Below are 22613 nucleotides of genomic sequence, written 5' to 3' on the forward strand. Positions count from 1 at the left end.
ATAAGTAAATTTATAAGAAAATAGGCCTTCTATTTACTTACAGTAATAATTAGCTAAAAATAAAAGTTTCTAGTACTAAGCCTAAAGATAAGCTAGAAATAAAAAATTTCTTAAATTATTAAAAGGTACCTCTATAATAGTACTATAAAACTCTATAAGCTTTTTTAAGTATAAAGAAATAACTAAAGTTATAAAGTATAGTTATAGTAGTAAATAGTAAAAGCTTTAGATATATAAAATCTAGCTCTAATTTTTCTTTTCTTTCTCTCTTATACTATATTACCTAAAACACTAAGTAAGTACTACTATTAGTTATTACTATTACTATTACTCTTACTAACTTAAGAGCTTTAAAAATATTCTCTACGTTTAACTATAAGAGTTATATAAAGATTAGATAATAATATTATATTAAATTATAATATTATTATAGTAAGACTTATAAGAAGTACTTAAAAGTAATAATATATAGTATAAAGTTATTAGGCTAATATAGGCCTAATATCTAAGAAACTAAACTATTATATATTCTCTAGCTAAAATACTTAAAGTTCTAACTAAGTAGATAAAATAAAAAAGAAATTATAATAGTTAATATTTTTAGCGCGTATTAATAACGTAGTTATAGATTATATAGTATTATAAGTAAGTAGAAAGTATAGCGTTAGCTAAGTATAAAATAGAAATATAAGTTATAAAGAAGAAGAGAGTAAAGTAGATAGTAGCGTAAACTTATAGACCTAGTACTACTAGAGTACTTATATAGAGAATACTATACTAGATATAAATATAAGATTATAAGTAGAGTAGTTAATAATAACTACCTTAGAGCTAAGAATATCTATAAATATCTTAGTTAAGTAGAGATATATACTATAATTAGCTTAGTAGACTTTAAAAGTAATATAGTTAAAAGAGTTTATAAATAACTAGCTAGTTCTTTCTAAGTACTTATCTAATAAATAAAGTAAGATAACTATAAGCTTTCTATAGTTATTATACGCGTAAAATATATTATAAAGTTTTAGCTTACTAAAGTTATAGTTATAAAAGTTTTAAATAAACTTTTTACTTTCTTATAGATTAAAGTATAGCTACTATAGTAAAGACTAATTATTACTTATCTATTTAACTTTATATTATAAGTATCTATAATAGCTAGTATAAGAGTTATTTATTATATATTAAATATAAAAGTCTAAAACTTAAGTAATAGTGTACTTTATTTTACTCTTATTAGTAAAGTATATATTAAGTAGAGCTTAATTAGTAGCTTATAGCTATCTAGAAAAAGTATTATTCTTATAAAGCTATAGTAGCTATAGATAAAATATAAAGAAGAAGCTTTTAAAGCTATTAGATAAGTTTAGTTTATAAGCTATATAGTTAATTACTTAAGTAATTTAGTAAAGGCCTATATTCTTATAATTAAGAAATTTTACTAAACACTTTATATATATATACTTTATATTTAGTAATACTTAGTTACTAATATTAAATTTAGAAGCTAGATAGTAGTAGATATTAGTAAACTTTTTTATCTTATTCTAGATTTATATAATTTTATTATAAAGGTATTAATAGGTTATATCTATATAAAAGATAAGCGTGTTAGTATTATATAACTACGCTAGCGCTAGAGTAGTATTAGTAATAGCGTAGAGTAGCTTAAAGCTAAAGTAGAGTTAATATTTCTTTATAGCCTAAAATAGAAAAACTCTAGTTACTAAGCTAATAGCTAAGTTTACTTTAAATTCTATAACTAGTAAAAGGTAAGCCTAGTTATTCTAGAGATAATTAATATAGAATTATAAGTATTACTTTAGATTTATATTAGTATTTTTAGTCTAGCTATCTATTTTAGAGTAATATATAGTACTAAGTTTAGAATAGATTTTAAAGTATTTATAAAAGTAACACTAGAAGTAGAAGGTAAACTAATAACTATAGTTAGATACTAAGGTCTTAGAGTATTCTTTCTCTTACTATATATATTTAAAAAACTTATTAATAATAAAAAGTACTTTTATATTTTTTATAGCTATAAACTTTTTCTTCTTAAATAAGTAGTCTACTACTACTATAATATAGTAATAAAAATAACTATACTATATAGATATTAGTAGTAGCGTAATAAAGTTAATAAAGATATTCTTCTAGTAACGCTTAGAGACTAAAAGTAGATATAGAAGTTTATATTTAGTATAATAATTAACTTTAGACTACTAACATATTATATAGTTATTAGTAAACTAGGTAATTATATCTATTATACTTTACTAATAATACTATTAACTAACTTACTAGTAGATAGTAGTATAACTACTATATCTACCTAAAAGTAAGTTATAAGTATTCTTAATAATCTAGGTTTAGAGCTTCTTACTAAAAAAAATAACTAAGTAGTTATTACGTATAAAGATCTTACTATTATTACTAGATTCTAAGTTATTTAACTCTAAACGTATACTCTTAATAATAAAGTAGTATAAAATATAGTAATTACTATAATTTAGAGTATTTCTAATAGCTATAAAATAACTATCTAAAAGATAAAGCGTATTAGTAATATTCTAAGTTAATATAGTTTCTACGTCTTTAAGATTATTATAAAGATTATATATTTCTTAGAGTAAGAACTATATAAGGCTTATAGTAAAGTATTCTAGAATTAAGCTAGTCTTATTAGACTTATATATAAGTATAAGAAAAGAAGAAAGATTATACTCTATATTGCCTATATAGAGGCTAGTAAGTTAGATAGTAGTATAGCTACCTCTATTCTATTAGTAGTTTTCTAGAATTATCTAATACTAATACTAGATATAATTATTATTAATATATTTTAGTAAGTCTTTTATTTATTATATAAGACTATCTAGTTTAGTGTCTTACTTACTAGAATAATATTTAACCTTAAAGTTAAATTTCTCTAGAAATTTAGTCTAGTAGACTTAATATCTATTAAGATATTATTTAGAATAGAAGTATTCTAGACTATAGTAATTTATTAGAACTTTAATAGTATTAGTAGCTTTAGTAAGCTTAGAGTATTATTTCTTAAACACTCTAATAATTACTAAGAGCTCTTTATTATAGATCTTATAGTTATATTTTATTAAAGTTATTTTCTTAGATAGATAGATAATAGATCTAATAGTATTATTACTCTAAATCTATAATAAGATAGTAGTATAGACGTAGTCTAAAGCGTTTGTTTCTAGAATATACTTAAAGTTAGAATTAAAGTATACTAATATAACCTTACTATAGAAAGCTTATTTAAGCTTATTAAAAGTATAAAAAGCTTCTAAAGTTATATAAAAGAAAGATAAGTCTCTATAAGTAAGGTATAGAAAAAGTTTTACTATATTAGAGAACTTATATATAAACTAGTAATAGAAGTTTATAAAATCTAGAAATACTTAAATATTCTTTAATATTTTTAGAAGAAGCTAATTCTAAATTATAAAGACTTTTTTAAAGTTTATCTTAATACCTTTAAATATAATAATAAGCTTTAAAAACTTTACTTTCTTTTATATAAATTCTAACTTTCTCTCTAGGCCTTAGAGATAGAGTCTACTACGTTATATCTTATAATATTATACTATATTACAAATAATAAATAAACTTTCTAGCTATTAAAACTAAGCCTAATAAGCTTAAACGTCTTTTACTATCTACTTACTTATACTTTCTTTTCTTATATATTTATAACAAAGACTTATAATTCTATATTAACTTATTTATTACTACTAATATTATATAAATAATACCTAGTAGTACTACTATATTATATATAATCTCTCTTAAAAGTAAGTACTACTACTACTTCTATTATAGTTATAATTATCTAAAAGCTTAAGAAAATTCTAGAATTAATATATCTATAGTATTATAAAAGAGCTATACCTTTTTTATAGTCTACTACATTAGCTCTAATATATTAGAATAGCCTTAAAGGTACCTATAATTCTTTACTAAGTCTATTACGTATTATACTATAAGCTTATTAATAAAGCACGTCTTCTAAGTTACTATATTTATTAAATTAATTATTTACTACTCTATCTAACGCTTACTATATCTTATATATTACTAATACTTACTTACTATATTTTTAGTATAAATAATATTAAGAGCTTATAAGATCTCTTTCTTATAACTATAATACTTTAGATATTAGAAGTTATTAGAGCTAGAGACAATTAATAATTAGAGATAATTAAGTATATTATAATTAATCTACTACTAAAGAAAGTTAGAATAAAATCTCTAGCTATATACTTAAGAGCTAAGTAATTACGTATCTATAATTAAGTAATTATAACTACTCTTCTACTTTAATATACTCTCTAGAGTAGTAAGAGTATTAATCTACTCTACTAAAATTAATTCTATTAAATCTACTATAATTAGTATACTCTAGTAGAGTCTAGGCTTAAGAATTTAGAGTATAGTAGTAGGTTATAGCTTAACTAAGCGTTTAATTATACTTAATACTAATAGTAGTAAGCTCTTACTTATTTAAATAAGGCCTAATAGCCTAGAAATTAACTTTATTAGTTTAGAAATTATCTTATAATAGTCTAGAATATAGCTAATAGCTATAAAAATTTAGGTATTTAACTAGTAAGAGATAATTCTAATAGTAAGATCTAGACTTCTAATCTCTTTTAGGTAAAGTTTATAGTATAATTAATAGCTTAATAAGCTACGCTAGCTTTCTATGTAAGTGCGCGCTTAGGCTAGAATTAGAAACTTTATAATAATAAGTTTTCTAATTCTTCTCTTTTTTACTATAATTATCTACTTTTATATTATTAAGACGCTTAAGCTAATAAGCTAATAAGCTACCTATTTAATTAACTTTTCTACTTAAGATTCTTAGCTCTTAAGTTTTAGCGCCTTTAAGTTCTGCGCTTAATTCTTTACTCTACTTAATACTCTACTCTACTTACTTCTCTATTCTCTTTATTACTATAGTAAGTTCTTACTTTTATATCTAAATTAATAGCTAACTATTATAATTTAGTCTAATAACTTAACTTCTAACTCTAACTTTAGCTATAAGCACTAGCGCTTTAGCTCTAACTATAATAGCGCTCTACGCTCTAATTATAATATCTCTAGTAGTAGTAATTATAATATGTAAGCTAGTACTTAGCGTAATAGCGCTTAGTATAATAGCGCTCTTCTTAATAGCGCTCTATAGTTAAGCGCTTAGCCTCTTTACTACGCTTAACTTAAAAACACTACTACTTAAATTCTACTTTTTTCTTCTAGAATAATAGTAGCTAATAGTCTATTCTTTAGTAGCTTTACCTAAAGTAATTAAGCTTCTAATACTTAACTATCTTAGAGCTTTATAAATTCTAATAATTAACTAGATTAGAGCTTTAAAGTAACTAGTAGCTTTAGTAATAATAATCTCTATAAGAATTATAAGTAATTAAAGTTATATACTAAGCGTACCTACTTAGATTATAAAGCCTCTTAGTTTAATAACTTTAATAACTAGAATATCTAAGAGACTATTAAGCTTATTTCTAAGAGTAGTATCTTTATTACTAATAATACTTTCTAAACTTAGAATTTAGGCTTTTAGTAATTTAACTACGTTAAGAACTAAAGCGCTTAAGATTAAAAGAAGTAAGCGTCTCTAAGTAATAGTTATAGTTATAGTTACTCTTATAAAAAGTTTAAGAGTAAGACTTCTATACTTAAGACTTTTCTAGATTATTTATATCTAATATATACTAGTTATTAGTATAAGTAAGTTAAGGTATTATCTAACTATAATACTTCTTAACTTTCTAAGTATAAGCGTTATATTTATTAGTAGCTTCTTAATAATATTTAGAAGACTAATTATTTTAAGCAACTCTATTAGATTATATATTATTTATTCTATAACTTTTATAACTACTATACTACTAATTAAGATCTATATAATTACTTTATAAGCTTAGTAGATTACTATAGTTCTAAAGTAAGTTTATAATTTTTTTCTTTTTAGTTTTTTTAATCTTTTACTAACTTAATAATAGCGCTAGAGTACTAAGAACACTATTAAGTATTATAAGTAGCTCTACTAAAATCTCTACGCTTATAAAAAGTAAAAGAAAAAAGCTAAGAGTAGTTCTAAGACTCTAGCTAAATTATTAGATAGAACTTTTAAGTTCTTAAGTAAAAAGAGCTTAAAGAGTACTACGTCTATAACTTTCTAAAACTCTAATTAATATAGTACTTATAGTAAGTTTATAATACTAAGTAAGAGAATAAGAAAGATTAATATAAGTAGTAGTTAGATACCTCTACCTATAATTTCTACTTAGAGTTATCTACCTATAGCCTTTAATCTAATACTATAATACTTAAAATACTATTATTAGAGCTTATTTTAGTAGCTACTACTACTAACTTTCTAGCTATAGGCTTCTTAATTTAGAAATTAGCTACTATAGAATTAGTAGTAAAATTAGTATAGTTATTATTAGTCTTAGTAGCGTAACTACTAGTCTTAGTAGCGTAATTATTAGTCTTAGCTATATAATAATTATTTTTAGTATTATAATTCTTAGCTATATAGTTATAGGTCTAATAGCTCTATATCTAGTATTATAAGTAATAAATTCTATTACTATACTTAGCGTTAGCTAGCTAAGACTAAGCACATAAAGGCGCTACTATATACTAAGTATAATTAGATATAGCTTAAGATTTATATATAGACTTAAGCTACTAAGACTACTTATCTATAAGCTTAGGTTAAGAACTTTAAGAATAGCTAAAATAGTAAGCTAGCTTTTAATAAGAATAACTATAAGAGTTATAATTAGAGAGATTATTAGTATAGTAGTTAGTAAGTTAGTAGCTATATAGGTTAGTCTAGTAGAAAAGTTTAGTAATTTATTTACTTTATGCTTATATTAATTATTATTAATTACTTCTCTATAACTAGGCGCTAGTTAGAGTAACTAAGATCTAGCTTAGGTATAATTAATCTTTATAGTAGTAGTCTAAATAAAGATCTCTTTACTCTATCTACTTCTTAAGAATTAAATATTATAAATTTTATAAGTTAAGTAGCTATTTAAACTTCTTAAACTATTATTAGATAAGTAATTTAGTTAATCTATCTATAGGTATAATTATAGTCTCTAAATACTTAACCTTAAATAATTCTTTAGTATATTTCTACTATAGCTATATATTCTAGATATTAATATATCTAAGCTAAGTATTAATATACTTATTCTTTCTAATAACTAGTCTAATTATCTACTAATTATTATATTAGATAGTCTAGAGTTCTCTAAGATTAAGCGCTAGCTTCTTAAGAAAACACCTAAGCGCTATAGCTTTCTTAGTAGTATACTTAAGAGTAATTAGCTCTACTTCTATAGTAGAGGTAGTAACTATACTTTACTTTATAGCTTTCTAAAAGATTATACCTTTATATAATATAGTAATATATCTATAAGATAATTAGTAAGTTTCTAGATTATTAGTAAAGAATATATCTTTAGTAATTATTAGATTAGGCCTATTATAGTTACTATACTAGATTATATTAAAGTAAGTATAGTAAAGATATATAATTACTTACTCTATAGCCTTTTTATATCTATTACTTAGGTTTATAAGAAAGTATAAGAGCTTTAAGATAGTATACACTATATCTAGTTAGAGTATAATTACTATATAAAGTATAGAGCTAACTATTTTCTAGTATCTCTTAATCTTAGGCTTAGTTACTTCTTTAGTATTCTTAATTAGCTCTTCTAATAGTAGAGGTATTAAAAAGAAAGATCTATCTTTAAGCTTAAACTTCTTAAGTATCTTATTTATATACGTATTATAAATAAGTATAATTATCTTTAGATATTAGTTTTTAATTATATAAATACTAAGAAACTACTCTATATCTCTCTAATCTTAGATCTTATACTTACTAGAGATTTTAGCCTATATAGCTATTACGCGTTACTCTATACTTTTATAATAAAGTAATAGAATATTATTAATATAAAAGAGAATAAGAATCTTTTATTTTTAATTAAAGAAAAGGTAAAGCTCTTCTTAAGAAGCTATTATACTAATAGCTCTTAGCGTTTCTAAAAACTTCTTATACTATAATAGTAAAGAGTTTTATAATTTATAGAGCGCGTAGTTAAGCTATATATATAATTTTAGCTTTCTAAAGCTATCTAGTATCTTATAGATTACTAGGTTCTCTACTATAATCTTTATATTAAGAAACGCTTCTATAATATTAAACTATTTAATCTCTAGATTACTCTAGGTAGTAATTACTATTATAGTGTAAAAGAACTTTATAGTAAGTATTACTATATAAGTAGTATTAATTAAGTTCTTCTTCTAGAGATTACTATAAACTATAATTTAAGCTTTATATTTAAGAAGATAGCTATTCTAATTATACTTATAAGTTTATATCTATTTTAATAGAAGTAGCTAATCTTAAGCTTTTAACCTATAGATTTCTGTCTAGATTCTCTTCTTACTTAGCTAATTAATCTTTCTCTTAGAGGTATCTTTAAAAAGCGTATATATTAGATACTAAATTAGTTATTTCTATAATCTAGGTAGCTCTTAGAGATTATTATAGTGTTAGTAAGTAGCTTTTAGCTTATACTTACTAAGTATAGTAGCTATAATAATAGAGTTTATAGTCTTATAGCTAGCTTAATTATTCTAGTCTTTTTAAAAACTAGAGAGGTAGGTTTTATAAAAGTTAATCTAGGCTTACTTATTAACTAAGCCTATAATTACTACATTTACACTACTTATACTATTACTTTCTAGTTAATTACTAGGCTAAATAAACTACTTACTCTTACTTTTAAAGCGTTTTAATAGTTAATAGATATTTAAAAAAAAAAAGTACTTAGGCTTTTTATCTATAACTCTTCTACTATAGCGCGTTCTAGAGAATTTAGCTACTAGCTAATTTTATAGCTACGTTAATTATTAAGAGAAAGCTACTAATTTAGATAGCCTACTTCTTAGTCTCTTTAGCGCTTACTCTAGTTAAGCTAGTTTCTTATCTATTTCTATAGAACTAGAGTTTATTATAATAAGCTTAATAAATAGAGTTAGATCTTCTAATCTATATATAGAAGGCTCTTTACCTCTAGACTCTAATAAATTAGCTCTTTTAGGCGTATATACTACTCTTTAACTATTAGAAACTTTATAATTACTTTAATTACCTATCTCTAAAATCTTACGCTTAGACGTAGGTTCTAGAGTAGTAAGCCTAGTAGAAAGCTACTAATTATTAGAAATTTCTAATAAAATACTAGCCTTATACTCTATCTCTATTAAATTAATAGAGCTTTAATTATATTTAATAGGTAGGCTAACTTTATTACTTTAATTATAGCCTACGTTACTTTTAAGATCTTACTTAGTAGTTAATAGCTCTACTATACTTACTATTTAATTAATAGAAAGAATATTAAACTTCTTTATAGAATTAATAAGCTTACTATTATTAAGTATTTTAACTTACTTAATTACTTAATCTCTAGTTAGCTTCTCTTTATATTTACCTTAATAGAACTTTTACTTATTAAAAGTAATATTATAAGTTATAATTACCTAATTAATTACTAGTACCTATATATAATATATATTAGAAGCTTAATAGCTAATAAGATATTCTATATAGCTATAAGGCTTAACTTTAAAGTCTTAATAGTACTTTCTAGCTACGCAATTACTATTAAGTAGATACACTTAATAGCTATAAGTATAGATTCTACTCTAATCTAGGTAAAGATTAGTAGCCTAGTGCCTAATTTTAGGTAGCTAATAATATTAGAAATACTTTCTAAACTATTTATATAATACCTAATCTAGAGATTAATAGCTATAAAGCTATAATAGACTTATTTTATAAAGTTAAGCTACTATATTTATAATTACTAGCTAGAGTCTAGCTAGAAGATTAGCGCTTATACGTATCTTAATTAACTTAGTAATAAGCTTTTAGCTAGCTCTCTCCGCTAAGCTATTAAGCTTATAGGTATATAGTAAAAGTGTTATAATTATAATTCTCTTCTCTTTAGCCTATTTCTTATATTTTAAGTACTTTCTCTAAGGCAGTATTACTATATTATTATTCTAATAGATTTCTATAATCTTTTACTAATAGCAGCGCTTAACTACTACTATAAAGCTTATAATAACTTTTATTATAAAGTCTAGCGTCTTATTCTTTAGATTATAATTATATAGCTTATCTAAATAATTTTTCTTAATAATTAAAGTCTATTTATTAAGCGTATAGCTTATAAGAAAGTTAAATAGATTCTATAATACTCTAAAAAAGAGACGTAGTAATAGCTTATAAAAATAATAAAAGATTCTTTAAGACGTATAAGTAGTAGTATAATTATTATATTTACTACACTATATATTTATAATCTTTATATTCTAGGTAGCTTTAATAAAAGTCTTAAAAGCTTACTTATCTAAGTAGCTAGATCTTTAGTACTAAAGATTAGCGTTACTAGTGCGTAATTATAGAACTTATAAGTAGGTAATAGTATTTATAATAATAAAATTAGAAGAATAGATAAAAGAGTTATATTTAATAAATAAGAGGTTAAATCTATACTTAAGAGTTATAAGAATAATAAACGCTTCTAGCGTACCTATTCTAATTATATAATTATAGCCTATATACTATATACTACTATTTCTAAGAAGCTTCTCTAAGATAATATTAGTATAGAAACTAGAGATAATCTTAATACTAGTAAGCGTAAGATTAGCTTTTCTAGATTCTTTAGAGGTACTAAGAATAAGATAAAGTACGTAATTACTAATACTAATTACTAGAAGAATCTAGCTACTTACTTTAACTATTTCTCTATTAGTTTTAATAAAGAAATTAAGCTTAATTAAAGCTTTATTATTAACTAAATAGACTATAGCTCTACTATTAAGAATTGTACTAGCTAAGAGCGTATAAAGCTTATAGTTTATACTAAAGATAGAAGGCCTAAACTTAGTAATTAGCTTCTTAGAGTAAATAATTATTAAGACTATATTACTTAGATACTTAAAAGCTAAAGCGCTTATCTTCTAGCTAAATTACTTAACCTTCTTATATAAGCTACTCTACTTTTCTTTATAATAGTGCTTCTAAATCTTTTACTTATCTTAAGCTAAGAGTTCTATTAGTAAAACGCCTAGTAGTCTAGATCTAGTAATTATAGTCTATAATTAGTAATATAAAATAGGCTTCTACTTATACTTTGCGTTAGGTTTATAGAGATAAGGCTTAGGTAGTAAGCTTAACTACTTTTTACTTAACTTAGTAGAAGTAAAGAGTTAACTTATAATAGCGTTAAAGATTATATTAGCTTTTCTCTTTCTAGTAGTAATTAATATCTTTTAGAAAATAATACTAAATACCTTACTAAGATTATTAAGGCTTAACATATTCTTCTTAAGAGCTATAGTAAATAATTAATTATATTACTACTAGTAAGCTTACTTAGAGTTAAACTTCTTAACTATAGAGAGAAAGTTAGTAATTATAAAAAGTTCTTTAACTTTTAAAAGCTTAAAGATCTTTACTTTCTAGTAGAGTATTAACTAGTTATTAAACTACTTTTTAGTAGTTTCTTTCTAAGTCTTCTTAAGATAAGTGTAATACTTTATATAAACTATATATTACGTAGTTTAATTTATAAAAGTAAGTATAGTCTTAAAAGTCTTTATAAGAGACTAGACTATTCTTCTATTATTACTTATAGTTATAAGTAATAGATAATTAGGCGTAATAGTATATATAATCTAGGTCTTAATATTATTAATCTTCTTACTCTTTCTTAACTACTACTTAGACTTATAGTTCTAGTAAGCTATAAGTATAGTACTATTCTTAGTCTTATAATTATAATCTTATAAGAGAGTATTATACTTATAAGTAGCTTTATTATACTTATTTTTTTAATTCTTAGTTAGCTTTACAGAGAAAGAAGCTAGAGCTATAGACTCTAGAACTAGAAGGTTAAGAAACTTAGGTTTCTAAGTATCTATATATTTAATATCTAGAAGATTAGAATTAATCTCTTTCTAGATACTCTTTTTATTATAGTATTACTTAAAAAGCGCAAACTAGGTATTCTAGTTAGATTACTTCTTAAGAAGCACATCTATAGCTATAATAGCTATATTATAATTACTTATATCTATAGAGTTAGAGCGTAGAATTAATATAGTAATATAAAGAAGTAGGTAGTAAGTAAGTAATTACGTAGAAGAGGTTCTAATTACAGAACGTTTAGAGAAAGTAGAGTAGAAATAAAATTAACTAATCTATCTTTTAGTAAGCTTTAATATATAGTAAGAATTAGTTTTATAATTAAGTAGCTAGGCTTATAACTATTAGAGCTAGAGATAATTAATAATTAAAGATAATTAAGTATATTATAATTAATCTACTACTAAAGAAAGTTAGAATAAAATCTCTAGCTATATACCTAAGAGCTAAGTAATTATGTATCTGTAATTAAGTAATTATAACTACTCTTCTACTTTAATAAAAGTCTATTAAAAACTCTCTCTTCTTATCTAACTAAGGTATACTTTACTTAAACTTATTATTTATAAGTTAGTATTATACTAGCTATATAGAGAAGAAGGCGTCTTAGATAGATATAAAGCTAAAAGTCTATTTTTTATACTTAGCTATAAAAAGAAGAAAATTACTTATAAGCTTATTATCTTTTAGCTACTTTATAGTAAGACCTATACTATTATTAGAGAAGTTCTAGAAGTAGTTATTATAGAGAGAGATATAGTCTTTTATAATTAGCTAGTTCTTATTCTTAAAGTCTAGTATAAACTTATTCTTTTTATACTAATTATTATAGAGAGAAAGAGTAGACTACGTATCTTATAGTACTAGAAACTTAAGTTTAAACTTATTTATAGACTAGATCTTATTATAAATAGCTATATTAATTAATTATAATAGATAGAAGTAGAAGAAATATAAGAATATAGAAAAGAGATAAATAAAAAGATAGAGAGCTATTAAGTAGAAGTTATTATCTACCTTTTAACTCTTTATTAAAAGAATTATAGTATACTTTTATAAAGCGTTCTACTTTATAAGACTCTATTAAGTATTAAGTATTAAAACTTTATAGTCTTAAACTCTTATAACTCTTATAACTCTATTAAGACTTAAAAGAAATATATACTATAAAACTCTTAAGACTCTTTATTAAGACTTAAGAGAATATATACTTTAAAACTTTTATAACTCTTATAATTCTATTAAGATATAGAGAAATATAGTACTCTTAGACTTTTTAGTACTTTATAGAGAATTAAGAGAAATATAGTATAATAGCTTAAACTAGGTATCTATTTAAAAGTTTAATATTATAGATACTTTTTAAGCTATATAAAATTATATAACTTTTTAATTTCTCTATACTTTAGTATAAAACTTATAAACTAAGAAAAGCTTAGCTACTTAAGCCTATTTCTTTATACTCTTAGTATAGACTTATAAAACACTAGAAGCTTAGCTATCTTTACTCTCTTCTTCTAAGTAAAGCTTATAGACGCTATAAACTTTATAGCTTACTTTTAATAACTAAATTATATTAAAGATATATACTACTATATACTATAAATAAAAGTATTTAAGAAATATATTTATATTATAATTATATACTATATTACTTAGCTACGTTGTACCTACATTATAGAACTAGTATATTTAATAAATAATAAATTCTAACTTAAGAATATTTATAAGTAGCTCTATATTAGTAAGTTTTATTACTATACGTAGAAGATAATTATTATAAGTTTTCTTTATCTTACTAAAGATAATAATATTATTAAGATAAGCTATATAGAACTTATTTAAGTATTTATATAGTATATTATTAATATAAATCTAGAAAGTTCTAGAACTATTATATATTCTAAAAGATATAACTATATACTAGCCTCTCTAGGCCTAAGAGATAGAGCCTATAGCGTACTTTTTTTAAAATTAAGTAATTACGTAATTATATAATTACGTAATAATATATTACTATATTAGACTCTAAAAGTAAACTTAAAAAATCTCTAACGTAAGTTTAGATTTATAACTTATAACACTTATACCTATACTACTACTACTATTACTATTACTACTAATATAATAGTTACTATACACGTAATTATAATAGACTAACTACTTTATATTTATTATATATTACTAATAGCTATCTAAACTATTAACTAGTACTAGTACTAGTTTTATATAATTACGTAACACTAAAAAGAAACTAAGTAAGCTTATTACTAGTATAAAGCTTCTAAGATAATCTAAGATACTTATATAATACTTATATAATTACTAGTAACCTATATTCTATATATAATTATCTATAAGTCTAGCTATATTAGCTATATTACATAACTACTACTTACTATCTAAATTTACTCTTACCTACCTACCTACTTATTCTCTATTTATACTAATAAGTTTTTAGCTCTTACTACTACCTTTTATATATACTACTACTTATCTTTTATTATTATATATCTTATAAAGAAAATAAAAAATCTTCTACTTTTACTTATTATATTACTACTCTAGAGTAAGCGCTATAAAGTTTGCTTTTTTTTATATTAGCACTATACTTTTAGTAATCTTAACTTCTAGAGCCTTTAGCTATTTATACTATTATACTATAAAAGTTTCTTTAGTAGTTAATATATCTAGCTTTATTATTATAAATAGTCTACTTACTATAAAGATAGTAACTACTAACTACCTCTTATAATAAAGTCTATCTAATATTACTCTATTCTTAGACTTAAAAGTTATACCTAGCTTTACGCGTATATACTTAGTAGTATATAATACTTACTTTTTATTAAAAAGAACTATAGTTATAGTAAATAGTATTATATTCTAGTTATAGTAATAGTTATTTATTAGCTTATTTAACGTAGTATATTTTATATTTTAGATTATTAGGTAATTCTTAAAGAGCGCGCTAGAAGTAGCTATCTTAGTAGTAGCTATAATAGTAGCCTTTATATTAGTAATAAAGTTAAAGTTAAGTATCTTTAAAGATATTAGTTAGTATTAAGTTAGAGAGTAGTATTTAGATATTTAGAGTTTATAGAAATATAAAAAGTTTTTAGAGATATAAGAAGTTTTTTAAAATAAAAAGATATAAAATAGAAAAAAAAAAAAAAGAAGAGAAGTATTTTCTATATATAAAGCTTTTTATAATTCTCTTTAGGCTACTATTCTCTATACTATAGTTTATATACGTAAATATCTTTTTATATTTTATAGTAGTATAGTACTATAATTTAATATTACTTTAGACTTAAAGTTTACCTACACTATCTATAATTCTACTTATCTACTTCTATAGCTAAGAAAAAAGCGCTACACTCTAACTTCTACTTTTTCTACTAAGAGCTTCTTTTTAAAAAGCTTCTAGATTAACTTTTAAAAATATTTTAATATTTCTTTAGCTCTATAGCTTATAGCTTACTTATTACTATCTTTAAGTTTACCTCTAAGTCTACTAAAGACGCCTTTATTACTATTACTTTTTATAAGTACGTTATTACTATCTATATTTATAGTAAATATTAGAGAGAGAGTTTTATTAATTCTTATAGTTATATATAGTAAATATAAAGTATTTAGAAAATATACCTATATTAAGATTACTATATAGAGTTACTAACTATATTTTGTTACCTTACTCTATATTAACACTTTACTATAATAACTATATACTAGTATAATCTATAGAGAGTAATAAAGGCTAAGAAATACTTATACTTCTTTTATATTTAGATCTTATTAAAGATAGTAATAATATTAACTTTAGAGAAGTAGTATATCTTTAATAGCTTAGTAAGTATATTCTAAATAAAAGAAAAAGTATTATAGTTTTTAACTATATATATATTAAGTTTATAATAGTTAATATATATATAGATACTCTTTTCTAGTTTCTTAACTACTAGTAGAAGTATAGTCTATTCTAAGATACTATGTTTAATATATTTCTTACGTAATATATTATTAATATAAAGCTTAATAGTGTAGGCTTTATCTTTTAATAGAGGCTATAGTTATTAAGATAATAGTTAAGATAAACGTTTTATATTAAAGTCTAGCTAAATCTTAATAGTATAGTTAAGCTTATCTCTTTAAAGTAGAACTTTATTAGCTTTATATAGATTAAATTTATAGTAGAGAGAATAAAAAACTTTAAAAAGCTTAGCTAGAATTTAATTCTTAGTTATAGTTAGGCGCTCTATATAGTCTTAGAACTTCTTAAAGTCTTTAGATAATACTTTTATACCTACTATATAAAAAAGCTACGTATTAGTCTACTTCTAATTAAATATATTATATAGTCTATTAATCTTCTCTATAGTTATTATATATATCTTCTCTCTATAGGTAACTAAAATTATAGCTATATAGCTAGAGATAAAAGAAATATTAAGAAGTAGTAGTACTTTAAAATAATACGTTTTTTTAAGTTTATATATAGAAAGAGTTAGATACTTATAGTATTAACTTCTAGTAATATAATAAAGTTTATAGTTATAAAAGTACTAATATAAGTAGTAATTAGAGTTAAACATTATAGATATAGTATTTTAGTTTACTTAAGAGTTATATTACTAAAACTATAGTATACCTAGAATTATTTAGATACTACTAAGTTTTATAATATAAGTAAAAACTTACTTATTATAATTATTAAAAGTAATATTTACTCTAGTTATATAAGTAACGTTAGTAACTTAAAAGCTATCTACTAGCTCTAGAATAGTAGAATCTTATAGTTTAATTATTTTATAGTAGTTTACGTAAGTATAAGATTTATTAATAAAGATAAAAGTATAACTAAAGTTATTTATTAGTTTAATATATAAGAATAGTTATAATAGAGAGAAAATAGTTTTTTTAAAAACTAGTTACTAATCTACTTTAGAAAGATATATAGCGCTATAAATAGTAGTAGCTATAATAGTAAAGATATAAACTTATAGAGTTATAGAGCTCTTTAGATTCTTAATCTAGTCTAGAATAGCTTATAATATAGAATTAGGTTTATTATTATTACTATAGACTTTAATAGAAAGAAAAGAGAAAGTTAGTAGTAGTATAAGTATCTTTAAAGTATATTATTTATTATATTTCTTAGGTTTAGAAAGTCTCTAGAAGTAACTATTACTAAGAACTACTTATTTTCTATATAAGTGTCTATAGTAGTAACTAATACTAGTAGAGTAGAACTCTAAATAGAGTTAACTCTAATAGTAGTCTTAAGAATAGAGACTTTTATAGTTTTACGCGCTTTATTAAAAGTAGTAAAAACTTTCTTAAAGTAGTCTATTAATATAATATTATTCTAACTTTTATAAAAAGTATTAGCGCTATTAGATTAATAACTAGCGTAGTAATACTTAAAGTAGTACTTAAGGTTAGCTAGAATTTAGGTCTTTATTAAAGTATTATAGTAAAGTATTAATATAGAGTAAAGTAATAAAACGCAGTTAGTAACTTTATATAGTAATCTTATTATAGGTATATTTTTTAAACACTATATACTTACTATATATAACTATAGAATTTAATAAAACTTTCTCTTTCTAATATTTACTATAGATATAGTACTTTAATAATAATAATAACGTACTTATAGAAGGTAATAGTAATAAAGGCTTCTCTAGTATACTTAAAAGTAGACTTAGAAGTAGTAATAGATAAGCTATAAAGCTATAGAAATATTAAAATATTCTTAAAAGTTAATATAGAAGCTTTCTAAGAGAAAGCTTTTAGTAGAAACTTTAGTAGAAAGAGTAAAAGTTAGAGTAGAAGTTAGAGTATAGTATAATATAGCCTTTCTCTTAGCTATAGAGCTAAGTAGGTAGAAGCACTATATAGATAAACTTTAGGTTTAAAAAGTAATATTAAATTATAGTACTATACTACTATAAAATATAAAAAGATATTTGCGTAGGTAAACTATAGTATAGAGAATAGTAGCTTAGAAAAGAGTATAAAAAGCTTTATATATAGAGAATACTTTTTTTCTTTTTTTTTTTTCTATTTTAAAAAACTTCTTATATCTTTAAAAGCTTCTTATATCTCTAAGAAATTTAAATTTTTAGCTAAATACTTAGCTAAATACCTAAGTATAACTTCTAAACTTAATACTAATACTAATATTACCTTAAAGATATTAAACGCCTTTCTTTCTATATCTACTACTTAAGTAAGTACTTCTAACTTTTTAGTACTTAGTCTAAGTAATAGTTACTTAGTACTACTAATAGGCTTAGTTTTTTATAAAGTTAGTATTACTAATACTAATATAACCTTTAATACTTTATACCTCTAAGCGTAGATATATAAAGATAATCTTAAGAATATTATAGTAATATTTATAGATATTATTCTACTAAAAGAATTTAATCTAGAAAATAAAGTACTATATACTTATTTTTATATAGACGTGCTCTTTATTATTAAGCTATTTTAGATAAATACACTATTTATATACTATACTATAAGAAAGAAGAAAGATAAGGCCTTTATTTAGAAAAAATTTAAGTATTAGAAAAGAGTAGATATAATATATAATATAATAATAGTGCTAGTATAGATAGTAGTAAAAAGGTAAATATAGTTAAAAGAACTCTATTTTTAAACTTTACTCTAGAAGTTAGAAATGCTTAAAATTATTAGAGAGATAAAAGATAAGCTATAAGTATAAGTATAGTAGTAATAGAGCTAGTAAGCTAAGAAATAGTAGTTATAAGTACTCTAAAATAATCTAAGTATTATTATAAAGTTTAGACTATAGCTATAAGAGCTTAGAAGTTATTAGTATAGATAGAGAATAGGTAGATAGATAGATAAGTAAGTAGGTAAGAGTAAATGTAGATAGTAAGTAGTAGTTACGTAATATAGCTAATATAGCTAGACTTATAAATAATTATATATAGAATATAAATTACTAGTAATTATATAGTATTATATAAGTATCTTAGGTTAGTTTAGAGGCTTTATGCTAGCGTAGCTAGACTTACTTAGTTTCTTTTTAGTATTATATAATTATATAAAACTAGTACTAGTGCTACTAGTTAATAGTCTAAATAGCTATTAGTAAAGTGTAATAAATGTAAAGTAGTTAGCGCGTTATAATTATATATAGTAACTATTATATTAGTAGTAGAAGTAGTGTAGTTATAAGTATTATAAGTTATAAATCTAGGCTTACGTTAGAGATTTTTAAGTTTGCTATTAAGTCTAATATAGTAATATATTATTATATAATTACGTAATTATATAATTATATAATTATTTAATTTTAAAAAAAGTACGCTATAGGCTCTATCTCTTAGGCCTAGAGAGAGTTTATTAAGGTATAATTCTTATATAGTTTATTAATAATAAAGTAGATAGCACTAGAGCTTTCTAAGAATATATTATAGTTATAGTTATAGTTTCTATAACCTCTACTATTACCTCTTTCTCTACTTCTATTTCTACTAGTGTTCTTAGTTATATAGAAGAGTAGTATAAAGAAGTAAAGCTACTTTAGATAGTAGAGCTTCTAACTAAATATAGTAAAGTTATTAGTATAATACTTATTATTAAGAAGTAACTTAATATAAGTATACTACTAGAAGAGAAGCTTTTTATAGATTTAAAAAACTATCTTCTTATTATTTTAGTAAAGAGTAGTAATACTAGCTTAGAAGTATAATAGAAAGGTACTAATATTCTTACTAGCTTTTATATTTACTTTCTTATTATAAAAGTTATAAGTATTATAGTAAGTATTAAGATAGCTATAGCTCTAGTTAAGAATATTCTAAAATTACTATACTTATTAGAACTTTTAGCTAGAAATAAACTAGCTAATAAATATACTATTCTAGGCTAGACTACTAGTCTTTATATAAATAAAGTTAAGCTACTTCTTTTTATTATTCTTAAATATACTAGTATATACTTAAAACTAACTTATAATATCTAGCTTTTACTTCTAGTAGGTATCTATACTAGTACTAATAGAACTTTTAAACTTTTTAGATTTAAGCTACTTAGAATATTATATATTATAAGTAAAAGTAAGTAATAGTGTGTAAGTTAGAAAATTAGAATAGTTAGTAGTGCGTTTATAGTAGCTTAAGTAAGAAGCACTAACTAAGTTATTAAACTTATCTAAGTTAGAGCTATCTAGATTATTTAGTAAAAAATCTAGAAATAAAGTCTATCTAATAAGTATCTTTAGATAAAAGACTTCTTTAAGTACTTTAATATAAGTAGTATACTTCTTTTTATACGCCTTTTTATATATATTCTTCTACTTATATATATAGCTAACTTATTACTCTATAGTAATATAGTATTCTTTAAACTAAACTATAGTAATATAAGTATTACTTTTTATAAAATATAGTTACTTCTTTAGATTAATAACTTTACTATTAAATATAAGTCGCTATTATTAAATAATACCTAGAAACTTTTTATTCTTAGTATTCTAAAGCTATAGAAAGTAAGTAGTATTACGCTTATTAGTAAGTTCTTTCTAAGTCTCTCTAAGATAACTAATATATACTACTATATTATTATTAAAGTAGAAAATAGTATTAAAAAAAAGCTTATAAAGCTTAACACTATTTTATAATATATAGATAAGTCTATTTTTAAATAGCGTCTTATCTAGATTACTAATATATTTAGTCTAGCTTTATATATTTATCTTATAGACTACTAAAATAGGTTAGCTACTTAGTAGAAGGTTAAGCTTTAGAATAATATAACTAGTAATATTATAGTTAATAGGTATATAAAATATAGTATAGTAAAAAATAGCTCTAGACTCTAGAAAGAGAGAAAGCTATTATTATTTACTACTTAGAGTTATAATAGGCTTATCTAGTAACTAAATATTTATAAATAACTTAGGTACGTAGTAATTAAAGTCTTTACTATAGCCTAGAACTTTAGTAGTATTATAGTTAGTGTTACTATTCTTATTATAGTAGGTAATATATAACTTATTAGAGAGGTTAAATAAATTAGAGTAGTAAGCGCTACTATAGTTAATATAGCTAAGTAGGTTACTAAAAGAAAAGTAGTAGAGTTACTTACTACTATAGGTTTTAGTAATATTAAGTAGTTTATTAGTAAAGCTAATAGCTTTAATATTACCTATTAGTAGCTTAAAGAAGTTACTATAATTATAATTATTTTTATAGTTATTAGTAGAGTAATAAATCTAGATAAGATTACTATTATTATTATTATTATTCTTAGAGTTAGTAAGGTAACTACTATCTAAAGATAATATATACTAGAAGCTATTCTAAAAGAAACTAAAAATATTAAAGAAGCTACTATTATATAGATTAGAGAAGCTATAAAAGTAAAGAAAAGCTTAATAAAAGTTCTAAGAACTAAAAGCTATAGTAGTAAGAGAATTCTAAGTAGTATAGTATAAAAACTAAAACTACTACTACTAGTTACTATACTAACTATAAGTAGTAAAGGTAGTAGTTAGTTTAGTAAATAAAAAAGTAGTATTACTAAAAGTAATAGTTACTAGAGCTTTAAAGCTTACTATAATCTAACTAAAGCTAGCGTTATATAAAAGAATATAGAAAGTGTTTCTAATTAGAAAGTTTTTAGAGAAGTAAATTAGTAATATAGTTATAATTAGTATAAGTTTTTTCTAGAGATAACTAGCTAAAATACTAGATTACTATTAGAGTTTAGAAGACTATAATAATATATAAAAGTTATATAAAAATTAGATAATAATATTATATTAAATTATAATATTATTATAGTAAAGCTTATAAGAAGTACTTAGAGATAATAATATATAGTATAGAGTTATTAGACTAATATAGACCTAACGTCTAAGAAACTAAACTATTATATTAACTACTACGCTCTAGTAGCTCTACTTACTTTTATAAAGTCTAAAAACTCTATACTTATACTACTATAATAAACTAGTGTTAATACCTCTATACTATAAATTATTAAAATAATCTAAACTTTATATAGTTTTTTTAGACTTAAGTCTAATATTTAAGTAGCTACTTTAATACTTATAAGCTTTAGCTATAAGTAGAAAGTTTAAAATATTAATAATAAAGCTATAAAAGTACTAATAAAATAAAAAGTTTATTTAGTTATAAAAGTAGAATAGTAAGTTCTTTTAGATACTATAAAAGTTAATAAACTTAACTTTATAATAGTAATATACTACTTAAAATACTAAATATAAGACGTAAAAGAGCTAATATTAAAGATTAACTTTAATATTATTATAAATAAAAATAAAATAGTATTTATAAAGTTATTATTAAATACTAAGAATATTATATAAGTTAGCTTAGTGTTAAGGTACTTTAGCGTCTAAGAATGCCTTATAGTATATAGCGTATAAAAGAATTACTAGAATAGGTATAAATATTAAATTTAATAAAATTAGAATAAGTTTAATTAATAAATCTAGTACTAAAGTACTAGC

This window comes from Alternaria infectoria, assembly GCF_024043175.1.
Source record: "Alternaria infectoria strain BMP 0036 chromosome Unknown scaffold_23, whole genome shotgun sequence".
NCBI classification, from domain to species: Eukaryota; Fungi; Ascomycota; class Dothideomycetes; order Pleosporales; family Pleosporaceae; genus Alternaria; species Alternaria infectoria.